The sequence below is a fragment of the Notolepis coatsorum genome (genome assembly GCF_963971535.1).
Source record: "Notolepis coatsorum genome assembly, chromosome: 14".
In the NCBI taxonomy this organism is placed as follows: Eukaryota; Metazoa; Chordata; class Actinopteri; order Aulopiformes; family Paralepididae; genus Notolepis; species Notolepis coatsorum.
In genome coordinates, this window is record NC_140178.1 from 15121179 (window position 1) to 15146614 (window position 25436).

General features: G+C 42.6%; 1 protein-coding gene across 4 annotated transcripts in view; it reads right to left on the reverse strand.

Annotated features, from left to right (window-relative positions):
- The window catches only part of dnm2a (dynamin 2a), a 120700-nt gene that overhangs the window by 74270 nt on the left and 20994 nt on the right, over positions 1-25436 (reverse strand). The window lies entirely within an intron of this gene.

Sequence of the window (25436 nt, forward strand, 5' to 3'; positions counted from 1 at the left end):
TGCAGCGCGGCCGGCCCACTCCTCGTCGTTACGGTCACATTGATTTTGTAATGTGCCGCTTTCCCTATCGATGTCCCCTGATTGCGCGCAGAACAACTTAACATCTATATGGGTTTATTGAGAGGCGAGCGCCCCGCCGGTTTCAACAGGCCGCGGTTAGCCTGTGTGTGCAGCTGGCGGTGTCAATACGGGAGATATATCGGTCAAGATATCGCCTTAACCAGATTAGCCGCTGGGCCTGTGGGGACTTGCCATTGTCCGAGGTCTGTTGATGGTTTACACACAGTCCTCATCCCTCCTAGTTACACACACACACACACACACACATGCACGCGTGCGCACACACACACACCTCATATCCCTCCTAGTTACACAGACAGTCCTCATATCCCTCCTAGTTACACACAGTCCTCATATCCCTCCTAGTTACACACAGTCCTCATATCCCTCCTAGTTACACAGACAGTCCTCATATTCCTCCTAGTTACACAGACAGTCCTCATATCCCTCCTAGTTACACACAGTCCTCATATCCCTCCTAGTTACACACAGTCCTCATATCCCTCCTAGTTACACACAGTCCTCATATCTCTCCTTTGCATTCTCATGGACTCATTGGACAACCAAGGTGGTACCGCGTTGATTACTTGCAGGTGCACAGTATCCAAGGTGCGACAGAGAGTGCATGGTAAATGGTAAATGCCTGGACCGCATTTATATAGCAGCTTTTATCCAAAACGATTTACACATTCACACACCGACGGCGGAGGCGACCGTGCAAAGTGCCGACCTGCTCATCAGGAGCAGTTAGGGGGTTAAGTGGGGCTGGGCGATATGGCCTCTAAATGATATCACTATATCTTTTGGCTCTATCACGATACATCTCGCAATATTTTGACATTTCCTCTAAAGCACTTAAAAATGCTTGATTTAACCCTTTGATGGATACGGTCACGCAAATATGATGATTATAATAGTCCCTGCAATATATGTCTGCATTAACCCATGAAGATGCTTTCAGTAGTACTGACACACTAATACAGAAAAAAATATATTAACATCTAAGACAATTTATATAAAAACTCTTGGGTGCCTAAGACCACTGTGTTTTCTATCCACTGTAGCCAAAAATACACACACATATATATACTGTATGGATGAGGGTGTGTGCAAAACAACACAATGTCCACGATACATTTAAAAAGTGTATGGTTAATGAACTGTACCCGATATTTATCTAATATGGTCATATTGCCCACCCCTAGGGTTAAGTGTCTTGCTCGAGGACATTTCGACACGCTGCCCGGGAGGAGCGGGAATATAACCAGGAACCTTCTGATTACCAGACGACTGCTGAGCCACTGTGCATGACAGAGATGCAGCAAGAAAGGTCTTCTTTACTGACAACAGGACTACACACGTGGTGACAGTTATTATGTTGCCTTGGCAACGGCAACGTGGGAATTCAGAGGCTGTGGGACCAACGCCGTGGCAGAAGAATTTGATGTTAAAACTAAATACATGCATAGGGCTGCAGCTATCGATTACTTTAGTAATAGAGTATTCTACCCGTTATTCCATTGATTAATCGAGTAATTGATTAAGAAATAACTTAGGAAAATACTTAACTGCTTTAAAGAGCAATAGTAAATAGTAAAAAAAAAAAAAAAAAAAAAAAAAAAGATTGGTCCTTTTTAGAATTTTGACTGCAGCATTTTATTTTCTATGGTTATTTTCTTGAGCAACTTGGATAACTTGATAACTTAATAACTAAGCCAGCATATTGTTTTACGTTCTTAACCAGCCATTACATGTAGCCAAAATGTACGTTAACGTACATTCTCTGTTGTACAGCGGAAGCGCGTTGTGCGACGGTAACTATCGTCCGTGTGAAACACAATGCGGTGTGGGTTAGATCAGGCCTTGAGGCAAAATTATTAGAAATCGAGTAACTGGAGTCAGGAGCGACTCGACCGAGGTAGCGCGGCATGGGGAAAGTTCTTTGGAGGCTTGTCTGGGTAATTAACGGTCTCTCCTATATCATATAATATATATCCTACTGTCATGCCTAATCCGTCGTGCCTAGTAATAAACTAACCTACACTGTAGACTCAACACTTTGATGAACATTGTTACTCAGCTGATAGAGTTGTGCCCTTCCTGATGACTTGTCGTACAGAACTTGTAAGTCGCTTTGGATAAAAGCGTCAGCTAAATGACTAAATGTAAATATCACACACACACACACACACACACACACACACACACACACACACACACACACACACACACACACACACACACACACACACACACACACACACACACACACACACACACACACACACACACACACACACACACACACACACACACACACACACACACACACACACACACACACACACACACACACACACACACACACACACACACACGAAGCTGGGAGAGACAGAGAGCTTGTCTTGTCTACTAGAACGGACTGAGAAATGTGCAAATGTATGTTGTAGTGCCAGCCAACAGTATATGAGGATTGTGTGTGTGAGAGAATTAAAAAGAGCATTCGGTTAGAATCACAAACTGTCTCAGAGTATGGAGTCCGTCCGAACTAGGGATGGGTGTGAGTGTCAGCCCCCTGACCCACCTGACCAACCTGAACAGCCCCCTTGACGACCTGACCAACCTGACCCTGTACGGGGACCTCAGAGCCGGCCTGGTGTTAGCGGGTGTTTGAGAGGGTGAAACAAGCCCTCTGTGGGGGGGGGGCACACCTGTTCACACTGAACGTTCGGTCCCAGGAGGTGGAGGGTGCAGACTACCTGGTACTGTATATATCAGCCAGGAAGGTCAAATACAGCGCCATCGAGAAGGAGCCATCTGGCGGGGCTCACCTCCTGGGGCGTCCATTCCCCCTCTGTACTTCAGACCATGCCCCGCCGCCCCCCTCTGTACTTCAGACCATGCCCCGCCGCCCCCCTCTGTACTTCAGACCATGCCCCGCTGCCCCCCTCCAGTGGCTCCCACCACATGAAAGACACTAACGCCCGGAACACTCTGTGGTATCTGGCTCCTGAGTTCACAGGGCTCCGTAGGTCGGGGGCACAGATGGTGGCAGGGGACTTCCTCTCCCGCTCCCACGGGGAAGGGAGGGGGTGTCCGTTGTGGGCCGGACGGTAGGGGTATGTGGGAGGAAGGTTTGGGTTTTCATTGGCATCGGCTACAGAGGGAGACTCGGGAGTGACTCGAGGGGAGCGGCGGTGGGGAGCGTTAATTGGAACACGTGCAGCTTGTCTGGCTGATTAACTCCGTCTCTCCCTGTGACACACAGTGAGGCTGAGAGCTGGGCTCGTCCACTGGAACGGACCGAGGACCGGGCAGATTGGTGTTGTAGGAGGCAGCGCCAGCAAGCAGTATGAGGAGGATAGTGTGTGTGTGACTGAGCGTTAAAAAGAGCATTCGTTTAGAATAGTGATGCACCCAGGGGGCGAAACTAGAGCCCGCCACCCGCCATTGGCGCTCAGTTTTTACGTTTGGCGCCTCCCACTGAGAAGTCTGCCCGCCGTGTGGCGGGCAATCAAATAGTCATGTGAAAACCGAAAATCATGATCCAATTCTGAGCGGAGTTCTCACTCGCTGTCTCAGCGCATTGCTGCTCCTACCCCTCCCGCACCTGTTTCTGTATGCTGCTGCATGTAAACAGAGGCTATTGCCTCGGACAGTCACCGTGACTGACGTTAGTCTAGTCAGAGGGACCTCCATGAGCTAATGTTAGCTACTGTTACAAAATGACCCAGTCAACTATTCACTTTTAGTTTAATACATGAGGCATTGTGTAACGTTATCCAGCCGGCTAGCTACTGATAGCTCCCGACATCAACAACTGCTCCAGCAAGTGTCCAGTGCATAATACCTCCGTTGGCTAGGTAGCTCATGTTAGCCCACGTTAGCTCCCTCACTAGTCACTACGAAATGTCCCAGTAAACTAAATAGTTCAGAGGCGTTGTCCCAACGCCATCCAGCAGTAGCTACAGATAGCTCCTGACATCAATGTCCTACAACATGCGTATTCGAGCCCCTGGCTTACATCGCATGAGGGCTGCTGAATAGGGTCCAGCTGGAGCGCAGGAGAATCCTTTCATGCTGAATGTAGAGTTTAGGGTCCAGGTGCAGCGCCGGAGAATCCTTGCTGGAGCTGGAGGCCACTCGAGTATACACACAGACAGTGGAGCTGTTTGCAGACAGCGAGGTGGCGATGTCTTGCAGATAATACAACTACAAGTATGATTATATAATATATATATTTTATTAAAAAAAAAATTATAAAATAATAATTATTATTTTTTTAATCAAAAAAAAGTTGGCAGGTAAGAAATATGCTTGGCGGGTAGATTCTTCCCATCTACCCGCCACTGGCCGGTGAGTCAAAAAGTTAATTTCGTGCCCTGGATGCACCGATGTGAAAATTGTGGCCGATACCGATAACCGATATTAATATTGCTGTTCTGGTCGATACCGATATTTACCGATGTCGATATCTCTGTATAGAAAACACTTTTTTATGATAATCAAATAAAGAGCTATTTTCCAAAACGCATATTTTTTTACTTTTGTAACTTATTTTCAGAAATTACTGATATTTTGAAACTATTTAAGGCCAAAACATGTAAAAAAATATATATATATATTAAAAAAGAAAAAATTTATAAACAAAAAAAAAAATTATATATCGGCCCAATCTTGATATCGGACAGATACCGATGTGTAAAAAAACTGCCATATCGTCCGATATTATATCGGTGGCCGATATATCGTGCATCACTAGTTTAGAATCACAAACTGTGTCCGAGAGTACAGAGTTGGGCCAAACCCAAAAGGAGGGAAGCACCCACATTGCTACGATGACGTTTTGTAATGACAATAATTGTCTGACAAATAATTGCAATTACTAATTTTAAGTTTTGGCTTCACCCAAAAATTATCTTTTGTATCATCAATTACTCACCCTGTGATGCCTTCAATTCATGACGATTTCTCTCCTTCTCGCATGTCTTCACGGTGAACATAGAATCCCAAAATGCGGCAGGAATACGTGACGGATTTAAGTTAATGGAGGTTTGGTTTAACAACAGCAAAACTATATCAAAGCATCAGTTAACAAACTCACAACTTGTGCTAGTATGATCCTAGTCTCTCATGTATCCACTCGTACAGTACGCCCAGTACTTCTCAAACACATGCGTTTTCATTAAAACCTTTGCTAAGAGCCACTTGAAGTCGAGACCGCAAACAAGGTCCATTTGAAGGCAGCGTTGAACCGGTTTACGGTAGGGGGGTTTATGGGAAAACGCGCGTGTTTATCAGCGTACGACTGGACAAACGAGTTGTGAGAGCGTTTGTAAACGGATGTTTTGATGGTTTCGCTGATTAACCATTAACGTCAATTCATCAAGTTCAATTCTTCTTTTGGATTCCATGTTCACCGTGAACAAGATCTTTGTGAATTGAAGGCATCACAATGGTGAGTAATTGATATACAAATGATCTACCACACACACTACACCCTTTCACTGTGACAAGACAGAAGGTTAACCCTTTCACTACCACGACACTACACCGTCTGTAGTGTGGTAGTGAAAGGTTAACCTTCTGTGTAGTGTTAACGGTCTCGGTCTCATTCAGATTAAATCCTAAATGTAAGCGATAGGAGGCAAAGAGATCCAGGCCGCTCACTGTGCTCCATTGTACCCAGAACACCCCCCTGCGTCGGGGGAAGGAGCATCTGCAAACCCCAAAGGGTCTGTGAATGTAAGTAACACACCCACCCAGGCAACACCTAACCTCTCCGTGACCCGTGCTGCACACATTCAGCTTATTCAACAAACACGCAGATTGATCCGAATGCAAGTCACGACGGCCCGTTTACGTGACAAGAATGTACATTTTGATTAGATTAGATTTTCAAATGTCATTATAGAACGAACTGAGATGACACAAGTCTGACTGCTGGCTACTGTTTGGAAGGATATTTCTAGCAGTTTTCTTTCCTTATGCGCCCTAAGTACCACTAGTATTGGTCCCTTCGGTTAGTTTTATAGGAGGAGCCTTGATTTTATAAGCGTTGATTAGATCAGATTAAAATGTATTGTTATCATGCAGCACAAGTACAGTACAACAAAAATAGGTTTGCCATCCAACCAGAGTGCAAATGTAACAGTAAAGTGCAATAGTAATATACAATGTACAGGTGATTAAACTGGGTATAAAATATATAAATTTGTACTACTGAGTGTAGTGCTAATCAGATGTATTTACAGAGTTATAAATATGAATACATTGATTGACAGGTATAAAGACATTATGGTAGTAAGTCATACTGGCCACTGCAGCATAACTGGAAAGAGTGTAAGGGATATGTGTGTACAGATATAGATATAGTATCTACAGATATATATATATATATACACACGGTATATACAGCATTATTGTGAATATCATAAGATATGCAGGTGTATAAGTAGTGTGACAACCCTGGTGGGGTAGAGACTCGCCACGGTTCAAGTACAAACAAATTCAAAAGAGCAATATCAATCAATACAAGTATTTATTGAATTAAAGGCAGAATCCAGTGGGAAAAGCAAAAGAATGGTTGTGATACAGTCCGAGGGTCAAAAACACAAAACAGGCTCGCCGGCAGAAAAGGGGATTGTTCAATACTCAGGGTAGTCGTCCGGTCCAGGGTCAGTACACAAGGGGGTTTCTCAGCCAGTCCAGGGTCCAGTACACAACAAACACCTACTCGCCTTCACCTCTCCTCTCACTACCGCTCACCTTCACACAACTCTGAATATAACAATCTCTCTCTCTCTCAATAACAACTCCAACCTCACCTCCGCTCAACTTACTCCTCATTATTACATGGCGTTTTCACATTCGCCGAAATGCTTGCGATTGGTCAATAGCCCCAGACAGCGGTGAATTATTTTTCGATAACCACCGTTGAATATTGTTTTTTTCGCAGCTGGAGTAATCAAGCCCCACTGACACACACTGTTTCATTGCAGCCAATCAGACACACCTGCCGGGCTGCCCGCGATAATAATAATCACTTTATTTGGGCTGACAGAGCCACAGAACAACTGCGATTTGTCAAATGAATTAGGTATATTGTTAGTAAGTTAGCCATGTAATAAGCGGGATAATGTATAGCTATACTCGGTCATCATCGCAAAATAATTGACCTTCACTGCGTTTAAAACACCTCGCCGAGGCAGCTCGGTATTTTAAACTCCGTGTCGGTCAATTATTTTGCGACAATGACCTCGTAGCTATACATTATCCCTTACTTAACCTAGTGGCTTTGTAGTGTGTGGGTCTGGGTGTGTGCACATGAGATGTGGGCGGACTAATGATGTGCAGGTGTGTTCTATCAGTACTAATCAGCTACCTAATTGACTACTCCTTCCGTGGCAAAAGTATCTCCCATCCTTCACATATCCATGGGAGGGGGGGGTGAGATCTGCCACAGAAGGTATAGGGAAAGATTATATGCAGGTATATTTAGACAGATATGGATATATACAGTATATATATGCGGTAAATATTAATATATAAATGTATATATGTGGTATATACAGCACTGTTGTACATGCTATCATACATACATCGAGTACATTGGTTAGACCAGGGGTTCCCAAACTTTTCAGGCCGGGGCCCAGAAAATAAGGCGTCAGAGAGCCGCGGCCCAATGCACATCGTCTGGCTTTTTTTTTTTTTTTTTTGTCATGCGACCGATTTTTTTAGCCAAATATCACTTCAATCCTATTAAGTTAGTTCAAGTTAGTTATTCATTTATATGTGCTATTATGAGAGGGCTAACTTGTTGCAAAATAATAATGATAATAATAATAGCCTCATTAAAATACTATTGTTGCTTCGGTTGTTTTCAGCGTTTTATGTGCATAATCTGTTATTTAGTTTGAAATGTTCGTTGAAATAAGTAGATTTTTCGTTTTTGTTTATTTATTAAGTTAATATAAAACCATATAGTCACATTTTAGAATACTATAGAATAGAATTTTAGAATACAACTAGAAACACTGTCCTGGCCTGCTTCTAAGTTCAGTGGCCTGACAAAAAAAAATTAAATAATTTTTTTTTTTTTTTTTTTTTTTTTTTATTATAAATCATTTCGCGGCCCATCCGTGGCTGCTCGCGGCCCACCTTTGGGTCGCGACCCCGACTTTGGGAACCACTGGGTTAGACTATAGTATGATGGCATGTACATCAGTGCTGTTTGACTCATTTGCAAACACATTTTCTTTTTGAAAATGAATATATATTGGCCTGTCTCGTATAATTGCAATCACGTTGATTATTGGCGCTGTAGAACACCGGTCCCCGTGACATCCAATGTGGGATGCGACAGTTGCGAGTGGAGGATCGAGACGAGTGGGGCCTGGGTTTGAAAGATAGGTCAATACAGCCCACAGCGAAGCCTACATCTTGGATGCACGATGCGAGCGAGGAGGGCTTTCTTTCGGTGGAAGAAATGTGTTTCCCCTTAAAGTGACAGAGCACCTGAGGAATGTCAGCTCCTCCAGCGTAGCTGCTGAGTCAGCCATCCGACGATGGACCACCGCCCCGCCCTGTGCACTCCGCTCTCGAGGCATCTCTGCCGCTGTGCTGAAAACACGCTACATCTGGTGGTAATCACCATGACCAGGCCCCGGAACTACCCAAGCAGACAGAAAGCGCCGTCCCTACCCCACATACACTGTCCTCCTTTCCCTCAGCCTACTGCCAGATCCATAGGCCTGAGGGGGGTGTGGGGGAAGGGGGGGGGGGGGGTACAGGGTGCCCAGCCTGCCTCAGACTGGAAGCTATGTGTCAGCCACAGGACAGGAGGAGAGCAGAGGGGCCACCATACTGTGTGTGGTGCTTCCTCTATTACTGGGCCCTGTACTGCGACAGTGGGGAATGTTCCGGATGGCCTGAGTTCAGCAGAAAAATCCACAGGTCTATGGCTCAGCGCTCACGCCGTGAGCCCTGCGCTTAATATGGAAGGCCGGGCGTTTTTCACGGCGTGGCCGGCGGTTTGGAACGCCGTGGACAGGGGAGCAGGGAGCTGGGAAAGTAGGGACGGATTTTCAAATATTATAATAGTTGTTCAATTATAAAAGAAGTCGATTAGTTTATGTGAATATTGTTTTCAAAAAATATATTTTCCCTTGTTTGTACCGGCACCTACACTGTGTAGTGTATTGCGAGGGGACCCTATTAATAATAACTTTATTTTTATTTGTATAAAAATGTACTGTACAAACTGTTAACAGCTGGGAGAACAGAAAATAAAGATGAAGGAAGAGAGACCAGAGACGTTACATGGTAGCAACGGTTTGTATGTTTTCCATGTTGTTTCACTAAGTTTACACATTTCAAGCATCAGTGATGTAACGTTCAAAATGTATACTTTTGTTCCCGCAAATACGCTCGCCTGGTCCGCTAGCGTTAGCCGTTAGCAATGACAGCAGCCAGCTCGCTCGCTTGTTGGATTATCTCAAGTTCGCTATTGAGCAAAAACAAAACGATAAATTAGCGTGGAAGCTCAGACATTTCAAGCATCAACGATGTAACTTTTGGAATGAATGCTCGTCCCTGGAAATAACGTTAGCCTGCAAGCTTGAAATAATGTTAGCCTGTGAGCTTGAAATAACGTTAGCCAGTGAGTTCGAAATAACGTTAGCCTGCGAGCTCGAAATAACGTTAGTCTGCAAGCTCGATATAACGTTAGTCTCTGCAAGCTCGAAATAACGTTAGTCTGCGAGCTCGATATAACGTTAGTCTGCAAGCTCGAAATAACGTTAGCCTGCGAGCTCGATATAACGTTAGTCTGCAAGCTCGAAATAACGTTAGCCTGTAAGCTTGAAATAACGTTAGCCTGCGAGCTCAAAATAACGTTAGCCTGCGAGCTCGAAATAGCATTAGCCTGCAAGCTCGAAAGAACATTAGTCTGCAAGCTCGATAGAACATTAGTCTGCGAGCTTGAAATAACATTAGTTTGCGAGCTCGATATAACATTAGTCTGCAAGCTCGATATAACATTAGCCTGCAAGCTCGATATAACATTAGCCTGCAAGCTCGATATAACATTAGTCTGCAAGCTCGATATAACATTAGCCTGCGAGCTCAAAATAGTCTGCTATCTCGCTTATTTGATTATCTCACGTTCGCTGTTAAGTTAAAACAAAATCACATAGTATATGGGGGAGGGGGGGGGGGGGTATCGATTAGTATTCAAATAGTTCCCAGTGACTATCGAATAGTAATTGTGTGAGTTTTGCCCATCCCTACTAGGAAGGAAAGGAGAGAGGGAACACGTGAGGAGAGCTGGTGCAGGCTGAAGGAAAGCCTGTCTGAGTGGAGTGGACAGGAGACGATGCGAAGAGGGCAAAGAGGGGCTGACCGCTTTCAAGTATTAATGTATTTTAACGTGTCTCTTCTGTCACACACCACTCACTCTCACTGGGTTCTGTCTGCCTCGCGGGTTTCAAGAGGTCACTAGCCAGTAGCCACACAAACACAAACTAGTCTAGAAACCTTATTAGAGCTGAAACGTGAACGTGAAGAGATTTCAAGTGCGGATTGCAAAATGGAAGAAGATAAGAGAAAATAGCGATGAGCAAAGAGAGACAGGCTCTGTACAGTCAGTGTGTCTTGTGTAAAACTGAACTAGCACGAATAGCACTTCATCAATGCTTCAGCATCTCAGCAGAAAGCATCAGTGTAAACATCCAGTCCACAGAGCGGAGCCGACACAAGGTACCGTCGTCATTAGCATTTAACGTAAATCTATAATGTTGAGAGATTGCCAGTTGAAATTATGGCTAGTAAAGAATGTATGTTAATGTTAATTATGGCTACATGTAATGGCTGGTTAAGAACGTAAATCAAAGCAAAAGTTATTTCTCATCCGATTAATCGATGGAATAGCGGGTACATGTCAAAATACTTCCCAAAGGTCAGTGAATACCACGATCACAACACCAGAGGGAGCTCCACAAATCATGTTAGACCCAGATTCGGCTCAAACAAGGGACTAAACACGTTTCGCAATTATGCCACATCAATGTGGAACGCCCTACCCACAGCTGTAAAGGAATGTGAATCTCTACCCACTTTCAAAACCACTCTCAAAGAACACCTACGGGAGGCTGCAATTCGAAACTGGCCCCTGTAAATGTCCTAACCCAACCCCCTCCAATGTACAGTAAATGACCAAGTATGGTTTCGTCAATATTCCAATGTACAGTTTTGCTTGTACAGTTGTACAGTTTCCCCCACCCACCCCTCCTACCCAACCCAACTGTGCAGGCGTCCCCCAACCGACCTGTAGGAGTCGCTGTTCACAACGACCAGATTACCACCCATCGACTTCCACCCGCTGACTCTGCCAATTGAGCCAGTATGACGGCCGGCCCAAGCCGGAGGCAACGCCGACAGCCGGATTTTGAACCCGGTGTCTCTTGCGTCGGTGACGAGTGCAATGTCCGCTGCGCCACCCAGCCGCCATACAAAAGCAGACTTTAAAGGAGAAGCGAGAGGCCAGGATTCCATTATTGATGTGTTGTAAATGATAGAGGAGGCTGAGCAGATTGTGTATCGTTCGATGCATTATGGATGGCCAAGCAGAGAGCATCAGTCTGCCGGCCGCCCTCCCCGGCTTCCTGTGCCGCAGCAGAGAGAGGGTCGGACAGAGACGGAGAGAGAGACGGAGAGCTAGAAAGAACCCCTGCCAACAGTCACGGCCTCTACCTCCCGCAACCAGGAATACTGCTAAAGGCATACGATTTTACCCATCGTTTACGTCCTTTATTGTATTCATATTTTAGAATGTATATCCTTGACTGTATTTTTATTCTTATTTGTGATTTTTGACTACCTAAATGTTTATTGTGAGCGATCTGGATCAATAAAGTACTTCTATTCTATCCCTATTGAAACGTATAAGAACACCGATAGGGCATACAAGAATATACATTTGACCAATTTGCAAACATAGTTTCTTTTTGGAAATGAATATGGAAGAGGAAAAATAAAACAATGATCACGATTCTTCAAAATAATTGTGATTAGCCTATCTTGCATAATTGCAATCACGTTGATTATTGGCGCTGTAGAACATCCCAGGGTTTCCCATTAATTACCTAGACGCTGGCAGTCCCGCCACAGTTGTATAATGAACCAAGAAAAATATGTAATTAAAAAAATATATATATATATAATTTTTTTAACTATTTTTTTAAATATAAAGTTTGCCAATAGGGATGTATCAGTAGTATTGGCAGTGGTAGTAGTCGTAATAGTAATCCACTATTTTTTTATTTTCTAAAAAATAAACCAGTTCAACACAGGTAACCACTTTTGCTTCATTTCTTTGATGGCTCAAATGTATGCTCTAGTCCAGTGGTTCCCAAACCTCTCCTCGAGACACCCCAGCCGTTCCATGTATTTGTTCAATTCCACCACCAGCACACCTGATTGTGTGATTGTGTGATCAGGTGTGCTGGTGGTGGAATTTAACAAATACATTGAATGGCTGGGGTGCTTCAAGGAGAGGATTGGGAAGCACTAGTCTAGCCGATATTGTGTTTTGAGCACAAAGTTCATCATAGATCTAGCCTCTTTATTTTGCTCTCAAAGTGCACCAGATTGATGCATTTAACTTTAAAATGTACCAAAAAAAATAGTTACGGGGGGGCATGCCCCCGGACCCCCCTAGAGGGTCGGAGGTTCACCCCCATAGTCTCTGAAAATCCTGTGGGAAACACTGCATCCGTTATTATTATTATGGATTATTGGATCAATGACATCCATTCCAATGGAACTATCTCAAACCCCACCCACTTTTCTTCATCCTCCAATCACAACTGTTGCCTCCCTGAACAAATATGCTTGAAACCAGTTAAATAATCAGTCACTCAGCCAGTGCAGTAAGCAAATTTGGCTTGGCAAGAGTTCTAAAAGAATACCATAGTGTCTTTATACCTGTATCACTGTGCATATTAATACTACAACTCTGTAATATATCTTTTACGTTTACACATCCTTTATTGCCTATAGCTATTGTAACGTATAATACAACCGATAGGGCGTACAGTACAGACCCTCATCTGCACTTTGTTTACACTGTTACACTAGAAGAATGTACAGAGTAAACCTCCGCCAACACCCAACAATCTCCCCACAGAGTCAATCTGCCATTACTTTAACATGGAACATTTTACTGGGTAGATAACAAGAATTGCAGATAGTCTCAACAGACCCAGGCTATAAATCCATATTTACTTAGTTGTACTCATATATATTCAGATTCAAATTCTTTATTGCCTATATTTATTGTAATGTATAATATAACCGATAGGGCATACAGACCCTCATCTGCACCTTTGTTAACACAATGGCGCCCGGGCGCGGAGATGTCCGTGTTTCGAATCCAACGGTTGAGGACCAACCACGGACATGTCCGTGGCAAGGTTGATTTGGCTTTTATTCCATTGTAATAACCTACTCGATGTCACAGAGCAACACCGCAAAAGTACCCTACTCTTTGAATTCGAAAAAGTGCATTACCGGCCAGATCCTCTTAGGGGCGCTATCTCGATAATGCAGTGTTCCCTGTGGCAGAAGTTGTCTTGTTTTTTCTGAATCTCCAATGTAGTTTTCTGCTAACATGAAGCGATGCCTATAGCCTGTTACACGGAATACGTTTTGGGACGCAGATTTCAGTGTGCAGTAAAGGAATATATCATCAGCCAATGGCCATATCGATCTACCAGATGGCGATCGATAACTGGGAAATCCTTTGGGGAATCCAACCGGCCCGGCCATGTAAATTACATGCTGATCAGACCTTGTTATGATAGCCATCCACCCGATCAGCAAATGTGGCTACTGAGGCTAACGCGATTATTGGTAATCAATCATCAGAAACGAGGTCCCCCCCCCCCCCCCCCCCTTCATGCATTCATGGTGGACCATCATATCGATCATATGCAGTTTGATTTTTAACTCTAGCTTCTGTAGTGCCGAAATGCCATTGGATTTAACGTTACTAGCTTAGCGGCCTGTATCTCGCCTTCCAGGAAATATACTAGCCGAAATCCCTTATAACGCCTATATTCAAGATGCTATAAAATGAGAACATATTGATGAAAAAATTATTTCTTTAAGCCATTTTGAAGGGACGGTTTATGGTCTCAATTGACAATGAGAATGGACAGATGGCAATACTATAAAGCAGGGGTCAGCAACCTTTTTGACATGGAGTGCCTGTTTGAAATATAGTTGTAACTAGTGTGCCTCAACAATATTCCATGCATCGTAAATATTTTTTCTCATAATCAGGTATTTTTAATGATAATTTTTACATTATTACATCATTATCGTTATTGTTATTATTAACAATATTATTATGATGGTTGTATCAACCCTAAATCTGAGTTTGGGGGGGGGAATGCAATGCAGACAAACAGCTGCATACAGTGCGATCATTTCACTCACATTTGCCCATTCATTTTTGGACACATCACACACCATCGGTGTGTGTACTGTACGTGGGCTGTCATAGCTCCACCTACAGGCCTAATGGAGAACACCAGGAGAACACCAGGATGTGAATGGAGGGTGAATGTGAGGTATATCGTGTAAATAAGTTTTGATTGATCGCAAGACTACACTGTAAAAAATATATAATAATAAGTTACCAGAACTTAAAAATACTGAGTTCAGTTACTGTGCATTAAGGTTTTCAATCTTCAATCCATAATAATCCAGAAAAATAAGTACACAACCACATTATTTCAACCTAATAAAACTATGTTTATTGTCATTGTTTTAAGAACACAAGTTGACTTGGTAATACTCACATTTTGAGTAAAAAATATGGCTTTTAACATGTGCAATGTTCAATGAAATAGAAAAATAAATAATAAAATTAGTTGATTAATCCCACTGGTCACAATGGTGACCGTAATAATGTTTTTGTTATAAGGCTCTGCAAATGTTACTGAATGATGTAGCAATGTATTTCCAGCTAAATTGAAATAATAAACAAATAAAGGGTCTCAATTAAATATGTGGTAGTAAAAAGAACCTGTGGGAGGATTTCAACAAGATAAATGCGACAACAGTGCAAAATATTTCACTATAATATTTCAAAGCAAAAAAAAAAAAAAAAAAATTTAATTTTTTTTTTTTTTTTTTTTACTGCTGCCCCCTGTGCCTATGCAAATGCCCCCGTGTGGCACGCGTGCCTAAGGTTGCCTACCCCTGCTATAAAGTATAGATTTAGCTCTACAAACAGCCCCACGGACTATGCAAGTCTGTTTAGAAATGCTGGCCGTCTAGAGTGATTTTAGATGGATCCAAATGGCCCCGAAAGTGTTAACATGGTTTGTTTATTTTTCTCATATTTTACATTTAGAGTTAATTATATTGTTTACACAGTTTATTTGTCCTATTTTTATATTCAGATAAAATTGTATTGCCTATTATGTATGTCTTTCTACTAGTGTCCTGCCCTTACCTGTACCTCCCCCCCCCCTCCCCCATGCTGCTATGTCGCCCGATTTTCCCCAAGGAGATCAATAAAGGAATATATCGTCTTATCTTGATTAGGCTCCATGACAGACTGTCACGTGAAAGAGGTGTTATGAGTCGGACTCGGAGCCGCTATGCTGTTAAAGAGGGAGGCAGGATGGCCTAGAGGTAAAGAGGCCGGTCATTAACAGAAGGGTCGCCGGTTCGATCCCCGCCACTGATGGGGAGGGTGTATTCCAGCTGTAAGCTGGTGAGTGAAGGGTGGCTGGTATTACTATCTATGGTGCCCACCATCCTGCCTATGTGCCCTTGAGCTAGGCACTGGACCCGAAAAACTGCTCCAGGGGGCACTGCACTGTGGAGTGTGGACGACCCTGTTTTCTGACCTCTCTGATGAAATGCATGTGTGGTGGACTGTGTGTATGTGTAACTAACTAGGAGGGATATGTGGACTGTGTGTATGTGTAACTAACTAGGAGGGATATGTGGACTGTGTGTATGTGTAACTAACTAGGAGGGATATGTGCACTGTGTGTATGTGTAACTAGGGCATAACAAAAAATATTGTTTGTTTCTTGTTGGTTGTCAGTTAAGGCCATGGGTAGGGAATTTATTTTATGTAATTTTTTATTTTATTCTTTCCCACAGGATAGGATATGGATAGGGAATTTCTTTATTTAATTAAAATTTTCAAAAAAAATTTAAAAAATGTAATTTTTCTTTTTTTTAACTCATAGAATATATTGGGTCGCACCTAAATTGGCAGGGTCGGTCGGCAACCGGAAACAAACCATTATTTTTTTTAGGCCTAGGAGGGATATGAGGACTGTGTGTGTGTAACTAGGAGGGATATGAGTACTGTGTGTATGTGTAACTAGGAGGGATATGAGGGCGGTGTGTAACTAGGAGGGATATCAGGACAGTGAGTGTGTGTGTGTGTGTGTTTGTGTGTGTAACTTCATGTTAACATCCAACAGTGACGTTTACAGCCAATGCTTTCCATATGTCTGTATGCTTTAAAGGGGCACTTCGGCAAAAAACAATGCTGATTTATTTCACACATAATCTCACACACATCCAAATTGGAATCGGGACGGTTTCGCACACACATTTGTTTAGTTTGACAGTTATCAATATCAACAGTAAATTAGTTAGAATATGGCCACCAGTGATGTCCTCGGGGACAATGAATCCTTATGTTGTGTTAATTACAGCTCAATGAAATGGTAGCAGTCCCTAGAAGACAGGGTATTGCTATTTCTACATCTACATCATTTCACAGAGCTGTAATTAACACAACACAGGGATCCAATGTCCCCGATGGCATCACTGATCCATTGTAACTAGAACACCTGAGCAGGGGGAAAGAGAATCAAGTTGAAATGATTTATTTGTCAAATACACAACAATAGAGGCAGTGTTTCCCACAGGATTTTCAGAGACTATGGAGGATGAACCTCCGACCCTCTAGGGGGGTCCGGGGGCATGCCCCCCAGAAACTTTTTTTTTGTACATTTTAAAGTTAAATGCATCAATCTGGTGCACTTTGAGAGCAAAATAAAGAGGCTAGATCTATGATGAACTTTGTGCTCAAAACACAAAATCGACTAGTGCTTCCCAATCCTCTCCTCGAGACACCCCAGCCGTTCAATGTATTTGTTAAATTCCACCACCAGCACACCTGATTCAACTTAACTAGCCCTTTATTAGTTGAATCAAGGTGTGCTGGTGGTGGAATTTAACAAATACATGGAACGGCTGGGGTGTCTCGAGGAGAGGTTTGGGAACCACTGAGCATACATTTGAGCCATCAAAGAAATTAAGCAAAAGTGGTTACCTGTGTTGAACTGGTTTATTTTTTAGAAAATAAAGAAATATAGTGGATTACTATTACGACTACTACCAGTGCCAATACTACTGATACATCCCTATTGGCAAACTTTATATTTAAAAAAAACAGTAAAAAAAATATATATATAAAAAATTATTAAACTTTTCTTTTTGTTCATTATACAACTGTGGCGGACTAATTAGGCGGGCCGCCACAATCTAGGTAATTAATAGGAAACCCTGGAGGGGCATTGCAGGTAATGACATGTTTGTGTTTCGAGCTCAGACTCAACAGTGCACAATTAAGAAACAACAATGAATACAATAATTGTAGCAATGAGTAGTAGTTGTAGTAAGGTCAAATAAAATAAAGTATAAAATGAGGTTTAAGGTAAAAATAAAATAGTCAATTATTTACAGAAAGTGTCTTGTATAGTGTATGTGCATGTTAAGGTGCAGGGTGCGTGTGTGTTTAAGAGCATCTGTAAAACCTAGGGGTGTAACGATGCGACCTCACCTCACAACGATTCGATTACGATTCTTCAGGCAACGATTCAATGCATCATGATCGATTATAATAGATTCTAACATATTCAAAATAATCGATGCATCAAATCGAACACATTAGAATCGATGCATTTCGATTAATCAATGCATCCCAAAGGGTCTAGCTCAGGGGTACTCAAATACAAATCTTAAAGGTCCACAAAGGACATTTTCAATTAGCAAAGGTCCGTTTATTAAGGTCAGTCAAACTTTTAAACAATTGCAACAACAACATTATTATGTCTTCCCCCCTTGTGTGTCCACTGAGGTTTGTCAGGCCCAACACATCTTCAACAAACTACCCCTTTGCCTCATCATAAAACCTCACAAACACCAGCAACTGAGCATCGTCAGTGGTGTCAGTGGACTCATCCACAGCTAAGGCAATGTACTGTGCATTTTTTATTCCATCACAAAGCTGTTCAAATCAAATCACCAGCCAGTATTTCAGTTGTTCTGGTTGCTGTGCTATCTGAGGGGGGGGGGGTTTGCTTTAATTTGCCTTCAAACATAGTCTCCATCACTTCAGTCATACATTATTTAATTTTATTATTTCTGCATCAGATAATGGCTTATTGTGTTTTGTTTCATAGTGGGGTTTCAAATTGCCACTCTTCACAAGAGCTACCGTTTCTTGGCATATTAGGCACATTGGTTTGGTGTTGGTTGGAGGGAGGGTAAAAAAACACATATTTTTCAGTCCATTCATCTTTGAATTGTCGATTTTCACGGTCGACTTTTCTTGAACTGGCCATCTTTGAACATGCCATTTTTTTCTACTAGCTGCCTTCTGGTGAAACTAGGCTACAGTACCTGCAGATGAAACTACCTGTAGATGCGCTGTCAACTCTCGCTCTGACTCAGACCCGTTGAAAGAGACCAGAGACGACACCTAATCTGCCTCTGATTCGCAGACTGTGGGTGGGGGGGGGGGGGGGGGGGGGGGGGGGGAATGCTGACGGGACGCTGAATGTGATTGGACCAAAGCAGAGTAGACACACACACCAAAAGTGGAGCAGGCGGACATGCAGACTAGAGCACTGCTTTCAGAGGAGATAGCGGATCCTTTTGACTCGTTGCATTGTGGTGATGTCTCGCAGATAATACAGATAATACAGATGAAAAGTCCAGAGACAGTTGTGGTTTGGTCCGGAGTCCGGACTTTGAGGATGCCTGGTCTAGCTTATTTAACATGCAGATTGATCTGAATCCAAATCATGATGACCCGTTACCTTACCTGACGAGAATGTACATGATTTCACCAATTTGCATAGATGTTTTCTTTTTGAAAAATAAAACAATGATCACGATTCTTCAAAATAATTGTGATTAGCCTATCTTGTATAATTGCAATCACATTGATTATTTGGTGCTGTAGATTGTAGAACATATTATTATTATTATTATTATTATTATTATTATATTATTATTATTATTATTATTATTATTATTATTATTATTATTATTATTATTATTATTATTATTATTATGGGTTATTGGATCCATGACATCAAATTGAAATATATCAAACCCCGCCCACTTTTCTCGATCCTCCAATCACAACTGTTGACTCCCTGAACAAAGGTACTTGAAAAAAGTTCAATAATCAGCCATCAGCCAGTGCAGTAAGCAGATTTGGCAAGATTTCTAGAAGACTACCATAGTGTCTTTATACGTGTATCACTGTGCATATTAATACTATAATCTAATCTAAAATTAACAGAGTCTCACCTTCGGGAGAGGTGTTAGTTGGACAATGCGTAGGCTACCCGTACCTTGCCGCTTCCATTCATTGTGCTAAGCTAGGCTAACATGCAGCCAGATAGCTTTCTACTGAAGGCACCGAGAGGAAACTGGTATCTATCTTCTCGTCTCTCTCTCTGGAGAAGACGGTAAGCTGATTTCCCAACATGTTGGCGTGTTCCTTTAAGGAGACCTCGAGTGACGGCATGTCCTGTCCTTTCCTTTCACACACTCAGAAGCTGTACAGCTCCATATTGCCTCAAAATAAAATCCGGACTAATTATGCATCTATAGAATGCTACGGAGTCAAATTGAATTACATGACATAATGTCGCCCGAGGATTCCTAAAATTAATCCCACTCTGATGTTCATTTTCCATGGCTGCGATCATGGAGCTGGCATGGCGTTACCGTACTGTATGTGTACACAGCCGGGGACCAGCGAAATGTTCCCGGTTCGATTCCCGCTCCTCCCGAGCAGCGTGTCGAAGTGTCCTCGAGCGAGACACTTAACCCCTAACTGCTCCCGATGAGCAGGTCAGCACTTTGCATGGTCACCACCGCCGTGTGAACGTGTGAGTGAATGGGTGAATGTGAGGCATAAGTTGTAAAGCGATTGGGATAAAAGCTGCTATATAAATGCAGTCCATTTACCATTTACCATGCACTCTGTGTCGCACCTTGGATACTGTGCACCTGCAAGTAATCAACGCGGTACAATGAGTCCTTGAGAATGCAAAGGAGAGATATCAGGACGGTGAGTGTGTGTAACTAGGAGGGATATGAGGAGTGTGTGTGTGTGTGTGTGTGTGTGTGTGTGTGTGTGTGTGTGTGTGTGTGTGTGTGTGTGTGTATGTATGTATGTATGTATGTGTGTGTGTGTAACTAGGAGGGATATGAGGAGAGTGTGTGTGTGTATGTGTGTGTGTGTGTGTGTGTGTGTGTGTGTGTGTGTGTGTTAGGGCTGACCTTCGAAGCTTTTTTTGGCAATCGAAGCTTCGGGGCCGAGCTTCGATTTTAATTCGAAGCTTCGAAAAAAAATAAAAAAAAATATTTCTTTTTATTTTATTTTTTATCTTATGTTGTGGGACTTGTACAGCACTTTCATAAACTTTGTTGTTTTTAAATGTGCTCTATAAATAAAGTGGGTTGGATTAATTAATTAAGTAGCCCCTTTCGTGACTGAGCCAACAAGGTTTCACTCGGCTGTGTGATTTAATTCAAGGTGGATCGCTGTTGTCGTTTGAACAACTTCAGATTTCATGGGAACTACCAATCCCCCAAATCAAGAATGTTTAAGATGAATGAAGTAAGATTTTGATTATTTGAAATATGGCCTGTGTAGACTAAACTATGCACAGAATTATGTCAGTCTACAAGGTCCGGATTCTACATGGTCCGGCAATGTAGACCTTGTAGACTCCACTACAGACCAATTATCAGTGAATGTTCATGCATTTTTAAGAAGGGCAACTTCCACAAAAAAACAAAGAACTCACCAAAACATCTCAGTAGCACCTTATCTAAATTGTATTTCCTATTTTGTTTATTCATCCCAGTATCTTTCTTTCTTATGTGTGGAATTCTACAAGGCATGTAGGTGTATATGTATTTGAGGATGATATCCTTCAAACAGGCAATAGTATTAGTGATGATATAATTTGGGCAGTGCTGAGCTGGGTTACTTTCCTCCAGTGTATTTGTCCCCCGGCCCCACCCAATGGCCCCGCGCGCCAGATAATGGTTGAAGAAGTGAGTCTTTAGTCGACGGCGAAAGATTGGACGGGATTCGGCTGTCCTAACTGGGATGGGTAGTTCTCACACACACACACACACACACACACACACAAATCGAAGTAAAAAAAAAAAGAATTTTTTTTTGAAAAAAAATCTCTATTTTTTTTTTTTTTTTTTTAAACTTCGATTTTTTTTTAATGTTCGAAGCTTGTGCCATCGAACGAAGCTTCGAAGCTTCGAAGTATTTAAGACAGCCCTAGTGTGTGTGTGTGTGTGTGTGTGTGTGCGTGTGTGTGTGAATGTGTGTGTGTGTGAATGTGTGAGTGAATGGGTGAAATGTGAGGAACTAATTTTAAAGCGCTTTGGATCAAAGCTGCTATATAAATGCACCATTTACCATTCATTTACCATTCCACACCAAACCCAAGTGTCTGGTACACTGCCCAGCCCACTCGTCTCCTGCTAGTGTGGGTATTTGACCTACTACTACTCGCCATGCAGATCAGATAAGGGCCGCGCCCCGGCCAGGCCGCCGGGCCAGATATGACCTTCACACTCGAGTCCCAGGGGACAATGACATCACTATATACAGCAGCAGCACGGCCGCAGACATGGTGGAGCTCTCCGCACTGAGAGTCATATTCAAGGTTCAATAATGCACGACGCGCATTAAACCGCGTTAGGGGGCCCGGAATAATAACACAGAAAAAGAAGAAGTGATGAAATCTAACTCGGCGACGGTGCCGAAGAACAGAGCAATTAAGATAAAGAAAGCCGGTGGCTTCCCTAATGTTTTACTCCGGCGCTTTGTAATCCGCTTAAAAGGCGCTTGTGTGTTATTTTGCGGGCGGGCTGTTTGTTTATGAACACGGCTGTTAAGTGGAGTTTAAGCAGTTGTGCGGAGTCCGTCAGTCTGGAGCCTCTCTGATGATGAGCCCCGGCCGGAACAACAAGGCCTGCTGCTGGAGAGACGCTGCTCTATTACTTATTCCTCCTGCTCTTTGAGGAGTCGGGCATCAACCAACAGCTCATTATGCCCAACAGAGTGGCTCTGGCATATTTTAAATAACACCCCGTGTGTCAGCAAGCAAGTCTCACACGGCACTCCTTCAGTTGCCCCGATGCGACGCGAACAACAAACAAGCGGCGCACGCGCACACAAACACACACACACAAAAAGGCCCCTATAAACACACGTGTTCACAAACACACACACATGGTTGTTGATCGGGGTGTGATTGGATTAGAGCTCGTGGCCTGTGGCTGTGACTCTTGTGAGGCCTGAGGACACATAACAGCCACTGTGTCCCACAGCCTGCGGTGACAGAGAGCCAGGGGCCCCGCCGCCCCGATCACATCAGCAGGAGTCAGAACAGCAGAACAACTGACTCAACGCCCTCAGAGCACCTGGGAGACACAGGGCCACAGCATGATGGAGCTGCTGGCACCGTCCACAAGCCAACTGTCTGAGCTGCCTGAATATACCTGCATACTACTTATACACCTGCATATAATATAACCCATATAACTCTGCATGATAGCATGTACAATAATGCTATGTGTATATAATATACTGTATTTATTTATTCTTGCCATTTTATGTTTATCCAAGCATGTCTGTACATTAGGGCTGACCTTAAAAAGTTTTTTTGGAATTCGAAGCCAAGATTCGATTTGAATTCAAAGCTTTGATTAAAAAAAAAAGAAGAAATTATAAACTTTTTTTTTTATGTTGTGGGACTTGTACAGCACTTTGTTCAACTTTGTCAGTGCTGTAAAGTTTAAACCTTTTTAAATCTTAGACAAACAAAACACTTTGCTATCATGAAATATTGTAAGCCGTCATTTGAGGCTTTATAAAAGCAGCACAATGAACACAAATCTGTTGGTGCCGACTCCGACCTCATCTTAAATAACAAACAGCATTGCTTGTTGTAATTAACAAAGAGAGGCAGAGTTGATTTTGCACACAATTATTATTTTTTTTAATTTATTTTTTTTAATAATCGAATTTTATTTTCATATTACTGTTACATTTGCACTCTGGTTGGACGCCAAAACATTTTTGTTGTGCTGTACTTGTGCTGTATGATGACAATAGGTTTGTATCTAATCTAATATCCCTGGAAACTGCGTGTGCGCTGCTGCTGAACAAAATGACTTGGGAGGAGACACGTCCATTGACCATATCCACCCAGCGGGCCTTTTGGCTCTTATGTCCTGCTCTGGTTGGGAGTCAGGACATTTGACAGTCAGAGACAGCGAGGCGGCAGCTAGGAGACCAGAGTCCAAGTGTGACATCAGCATAGAATTTTGGAGGGGGGGGGGAATAGAGAGAGAGAGAGAGAGGTAGGTAGGTCTCTCTCTCTAGGATACTCAGAGAGAGAGAGAGAGAGAGAGAGAGAGAGAGAAGGGAGTGGTTGCTCTCTCTCTCAGAGTATCCTCACTAGAGAGAGAGAAATAAAAAATATATTAGAATATAATATATATATATATATATATATATTTGAATCTAATCGATTCTAACATTTTAAAATCGATGCAGTTGAATCGTCACCTTAGGATCGATCCATTGCGATGCATTGTTACACCCCTAGTCAACAGTCAGCGGTCAACAGTCAACAGTCAACACTAACAGTCAACACGGCCACAATGACCCAGTCCACACCTCAGGCCTCCGTCCTCACGCTTCCTCTTGCCGTGAATCAACACATTTACGTTTAGCTGACGCTTTCGTCCAAAGAGACTTGTGACTAATTGTGAACAAGTCAGCAGCAGGGGCACATCTCTGGCAGCTACGGGTCAGTGGCGTTTAGGGCTGACCTTCGATTTTTTTTTTGGAATTCGAAGCTTCGGGGCCGAGATTCGATTTTAATTCGAAGCTTCGAAATAAAAATATTTAATAATATATATATATTTTTTAATGTTGTGGGACTTGTACAGCACTTTGTTCAACTTTGTCAGTGCTGTAAAGTTTAAACCTTTTTAAATCTTAGACAAACAAAACACTTTGCTTTCATGAAATATTGTAAGCCGTCATTTGAGGCTTTATAAAAGCAGCACAATGAACACAAATCTGCCAGTGCCGAGTCCGACATCATCTTAAATAACAAGTGCTTGTTGTAATTAACAAAGAGAGGCAGAGTTGATTTTGAACAACAAAAAAATCATATATATATATATATATATTTCTTTTTTTTAAATAATCAAAATTTATTTTCATATTCTAATCCCATGCCCATCGAACGAAGCTTCGAAGCTTTGAAGTATTTAAGACAGCCCTAGTGGCGTTGTTCGTAAGTATAGTAGTAAGGTATATTATAGTAGTTTATTACATGCCGTTTTAAAATTTGCCAAAATGCTTGATTGTGATTGGTCAATAGCGCTGCGTTGCCCCTAACAGCAGTCAAATATGTAAGGGATAATGTATAGCTACGAGGTCATTGTCGCAAAATAATTGACCGACACGGAGTTTAAAATACCGAGCCGCTTCGGCGAGGTGTTTTAAACGTCAGTGAAGGTCAACTATTTTGCGACAATGACCGAGTATAGCTATACATTATCCCGCTTATTACATGGCTAACTTACTAACAATATACCTAATTCATTTTACATCGACTCGCAACACTGGTTCTGGCTGCGTTCTGGCTCCACTCGTCGCTCCGCCCCCTGTCATCGCCGGCAGCAGAACACCGGCAGTGTCTAATTGCACTGAAACAGTGTGTGTCAGTGGGCTTGATTGCGAACAGCTGCGCACAGCGGTCATTATTGAAAAAACAGCGGTCATTATTGAAAAATAATGACCGCTGTCGGGGGGCTATTGACCAATCACAAGCAAGCATTTCAGCGAATGTGAAAACGCCATGTAATAATTCTCAATAATTCACTGCTGTTAGGGGCAACGCACAATATTGACCGCTGTTAGGGGCAACGGGGAAAGATTCAAAAACTGTTTTCTGTTGTTTGTATAGCCTACTTTTCAA